The sequence below is a fragment of the Schistocerca piceifrons genome, unplaced genomic scaffold (genome assembly GCF_021461385.2).
Source record: "Schistocerca piceifrons isolate TAMUIC-IGC-003096 unplaced genomic scaffold, iqSchPice1.1 HiC_scaffold_1217, whole genome shotgun sequence".
Classification (NCBI taxonomy): Eukaryota; Metazoa; Arthropoda; class Insecta; order Orthoptera; family Acrididae; genus Schistocerca; species Schistocerca piceifrons.
The window spans coordinates 1-5,000 of NW_025727034.1; the positions used below are offsets into that span (position 1 = coordinate 1).

General features: G+C 55.2%; 1 non-coding gene across 1 annotated transcript; it reads left to right on the plus strand.

Annotated features, from left to right (window-relative positions):
- The first annotated feature begins 4,789 nt into the window (after positions 1-4,789).
- LOC124729670 lies at positions 4,790-4,944 on the plus strand. Its single transcript, XR_007007743.1, has one exon. It is a non-coding gene; the product is annotated as a 5.8S ribosomal RNA (ribosomal RNA).
- Positions 4,945-5,000: the final 56 nt, after the last annotated feature.

The window sequence follows — 5,000 nt, forward strand, 5'->3', positions numbered from 1 at the left end:
TAACCTAACCTATGTTGTACCTTAACCTAACCTATGTTGTACCTTAACCTAACCTATGTTGTACCTTAACCTAACCTATGTTGTACCTTAACCTAACCTATGTTGTACCTTAACCTAACCCATGTTGTACCTTAACCTAACCCATGTTGTACCTTAACCTAACCCATGTTGTACCTTAACCTAACCCATGTTGTACCTTAACCTAACCCATGTTGTACCTTAACCTAACCCATGTTGTACCTTAACCTAACCCATGTTGTACCTTAACCTAACCCATGTTGTACCTTAACCTAACCCATGTTGTACCTTAACCTAACCCATGTTGTGCCTTAACCTAACCCATGTTGTGCCTTAACCTAACCCATGTTGTGCCTTAACCTAACCCATGTTGTGCCTTAACCTAACCCATGTTGTGCCCTAACCTAACCCATGTTGTGCCCTAACCTAACCCATGTTGTGCCCTAACCTAACCCATGTTGTGCCCTAACCTAACCCATGTTGTCCCCTAACCTAACCATGTTGTCCCCTAACCTAACCCATGTTGTCCCCTAACCTAACCCATGTTGTGCCCTAACGTAACCCATGTTGTGCCTTAACGTAACCCATGTTGTGCCTTAACGTAACCCATGTTGTGCCTTAACGTAACCCACGTTGTCCGCTAACGTAACCCACGTTGTCCGCTAACGTAACCCACGTTGTCGCCTAAACCTGCTCTGTAATTGTTATACGACTCGTTCAATTAGTGTAGTGTTGCCCACCCGCAACCCTCGCAATATAGTTCGCTACTCGCACTGCCCGCTCCCCTGTGTATCGCTTCATGTTAAACACCTTGCAAGTCTTGCTGACTTTCCACATGCTCCTGCTGTACACTGTAATGTGGATGGCAGCAGGACGTACATGCCGCCCCCCCCCCCCCCCACCCCTCCCCACGTCCCCACGTCCCCACCTTGCCCCCTGCCTTCGCAAGCTGGTTGGTGACAAGTTTGCATGTTCAATGCCCTTCGCATGCGACGTACGCAGGCTACGTTGTGGTGCGGCCTGTGTCAACTGTCCGCTGATGTCGTACGCGTGAACCACAATCTGTACTGCACATTCGTCCTTATGTACTGAATGATACATCGTGGCACATGTGTGACCGTACAACGACTGCGCCCAAAAACGGCGGACCATACAGTGCAAATATTGTGCACGCAGCTACGTGTCGTCTCCCTATGAGAGCTGGATTGCAGTGTGGTACGCCATAGAGACGTGTGGGAGGAACGGAGATCAGCATGAGCTGTGTGTTGATGTATTCGGACCTAGTCGTCTCTCCTCAAACACCGTGATAGCATGGTGCACGCGCGTTCCATATCTGCGACATGCTACAGAGGCCGGTTGACAGTCGTTCGAGCAATGGACAATCGCATACGTACCGGGGGCCACCTTCCACGTATTGTCTAGGCGTGCACATTTTGTTGCGTGTATGTGGCAGACGTAGTGTGGCGTGACACCTGACACAGGCATGCAATAATCGTTGAAGTTGCTAATGGCGATGGACGCCTACGTTTTCTGGTGAAGTTACGCAAATGAAGAAATGGTAACCCGTTGTGGTGCGGTTGTTCTCGCTAGGGGTGAATCGTGATGGCGACGATAGGTGAGGTACTAACCGGTTGTTCCAGCGATACCCACCATGCCGATGAAACTGAACGGCATCTGGGTGTGAAGCGATACGCGGTGGTGGCTGGGTGGGACCCGTCCCCGGCCGGTGAGGGGGCGCCTCCCGGCGTGCTGGCCGCGCGGTGCGTGGGCGCACGCGCTACAGCCGGCTGGTGGGGGCGGCCAGTGGCAGGCGCGCCGGCCGACGGACGCGGCAGGTCGGTCGCAGCTGCGCGCCGGCGCACCCTGCGCGCGGCGCCGTGCGGCCAAAGTAGGTCCTCGCGGGCCCGGTGCGAAGCGCGGTGGACATCTTCAGTGTGCTGGTCCGATTGAGGACTGTGTGCGTTGAGGATGCGCCGCCGCCCGGCGCTCGGCGCCGCGACGCCGTCTGCTGCTCGGTCGCCCCCAGCGGTTCTCGCTGGTGGTTTGTATCGCAAGCTGTGCGGATGTGTTGGCGCGTGCGCTGTGCTGGGAGAGTTCGCTTCGGCACCCAAGTGGGGCTTTTGTCCTTCTGTGGCGCTGGCGTTGGAGCTGCCGGTCACCGTAGGTGCGCGGTGTTGTCTCCCGCCGGCAATGCCACGACAGCACGCTCCCGGGCCTCTGTCGGCAGCGGCAAGCTCAGTTGGGAGCACGGTGGTCGCACCGAAAGGCGTCTACTCGCCTAACTCCGGGCGATTGCGCCCTCTCTCGAACCCGACCAAGTACTTGGGACGGCGCTGCGCGCCCGCCGGGACCTGAGAGGGTTTCGAGGTGTATTGTGCAAGGGGAGCTCAGCCTCCTCCTGTTTGCAGAATGATTGAGCGGACGCTTGCGTGTTCGCGCGGGCCCCCGGGACACACTCCCGGCGGCCGGCTGCTCAGCTCTAGTTGGCGCAGCTCCCTGGGTGAATCCTGCCAGTAGTCATATGCTTGTCTCAAAGATTAAGCCATGCATGTCTCAGTACAAGCCGCATTAAGGTGAACCCGCGCATGGCTCATTAAATCAGTTATGGTTCCTTAGATCGTAACCCACGTTACTTGGATAACTGTGGTAATTCTAGAGCTAATACATGCAAACAGAGTCCCGACCAGATGGAGGGACGCTTTTATTAGATCAAAACCAATCGGTCGGCTCGTCCGGTCCGTTTGCCTTGGTGACTCTGAATAACTTTGGCTGATCGCACGGTCCTCTGTACCGGCGACGCATCTTTCAAATGTTCGCCTTATCAACTGTCGATGGTAGGTTCTGCGCCTACATGGTTGTAACGGGTAACGGGGAATCAGGGTTCGATTCCGAGAGGGGAGCCTGAGAAACGGCTACCACATCCAAGGAAGGCAGCAGGCGCGTCAAATTACCCCACTCCCGGCACGGGGAGGGTAGTGACGAAAAATAACGATACGGGACTCATCCGAGGCCCCGTAATCGGAATGAGTACACTTTTAAATCCTTTAACGAGTATCTACTTGGAGGGCAAGTCTGGTGCCAGCAGCCGCGGTAATTCCAGCTCCAATAGCGTATATTAAAGTTGTTGCGGTTAAAAAGCTCGTAGTTGGAATTTGTGTCCCACGCTGTTGGTTCACCGCCCGTCGGTGTTTAACTGGCATGTATCGTGGGACGTCCTGCCGGTGGGGCGAGCCGAAGGCGTGCGACCGCCTCGTGCGTGCTCGTGCGTCCCGAGGCGGACCCCGTTGAAATCCTACCAGGGTGCTCTTTATTGAGTGTCTCGGTGGGCCGGCACGTTTACTTTGAACAAATTAGAGTGCTTAAAGCAGGCAAGCCCGCCTGAATACTGTGTGCATGGAATAATGGAATAGGACCTCGGTTCTATTTTGTTGGTTTTCGGAACCCGAGGTAATGATTAATAGGGGACAGGCGGGGGCATTCGTATTGCGACGTTAGAGGTGAAATTCTTGGATCGTCGCAAGACGAACAGAAGCGAAAGCATTTGCCAAGTATGTTTTCATTAATCAAGAACGAAAGTTAGAGGTTCGAAGGCGATCAGATTACCGCCCTAGTTCTAACCATAAACGATGCCAGCCAGCGATCCGCCGCAGTTCCTCCGATGACTCGTCGGGCAGCCCTCCCGGGAAAACCAAAGCTTTTGGGTTCCGGGGGAAGTATGGTTGCAAAGCTGAAACTTAAAGGAATTGACGGAAGGGGCACCACCAGGAGTGGAGCCTGCGGCTTAATTTGACTCAACACGGGAAACCTCACCAGGCCGGACACCGGAAGGATTGACAGATTGATAGCTCTTTCTTGATTCGGTGGGTGGTGGTGCATGGCCGTTCTTAGTTGGTGGAGCGATTTGTCTGGGTTAATTCCGATAACGAACGAGACTCTAGCCTGCTAACTAGTCGCGTGACATCCTGTCGTGCTGTCAGCGATTACTTTTCTTCTTAGAGGGACAGGCGGCTTCTAGCCGCACGAGATTGAGCAATAACAGGTCTGTGATGCCCTTAGATGTTCTGGGCCGCACGCGCGCTACACTGAAGGAATCAGCGTGTCTTCCTAGGCCGAAGGTCGGGGTAACCCGCTGAACCTCCTTCGTGCTAGGGATTGGGGCTTGCAATTGTTCCCCATGAACGAGGAATTCCCAGTAAGCGCGAGTCATAAGCTCGCGTTGATTACGTCCCTGCCCTTTGTACACACCGCCCGTCGCTACTACCGATTGAATGATTTAGTGAGGTCTTCGGGACTGGTACGCGGCATTGACTCTGTCGTTGCCGATGCTACCGGAAAGATGACCAAACATGAATCATTTAGAGGAAGTAAAAGGTCGTAACAAGGTTTCCGTAGGTGAACCTGCGGAAGGATCATTACCGACTAGACTGCATGTCTTTCGATGTGCGTGTCGTGTCGCGCAACACGCTACCCTGTACGCTCGCCGTAGCCGTGCGGCCGCGTGCGGAACCACGCGTGCACTCTCAAAACTAGCGGCAATGTTGTGTGGTACGAGCGCTGAAGCGCTGGAGCGGCTGGCCTGCGGCACCTGGCGCCTGGCGCCGGTTTTGTATGACTTTCGCCACGAGTGCCTGTCCGCTTCCGGTGTGGAGCCGTACGACGCCCGTCCGGCCGTGAGGCCGTTGGACACAGAACGCTGGAACAGGGGCCGCCACACGCCTCACTCCCGCCTATGCGACCGTCTCGAAAGAGACGGCGGAAACTGAGAAAAGATCACCCAGGACGGTGGATCACTCGGCTCGTGGGTCGATGAAGAACGCAGCAAATTGCGCGTCGAACATGTGAACTGCAGGACACATGAACATCGACGTTTCGAACGCACATTGCGGTCCATGGATTCCGTTCCGGGCCACGTCTGGCTGAGGGTCGGCTACGTATACTGAAGCGCGCGGCGTTTGCCCCGCTTCGCAGACCTGGGAGTGTCG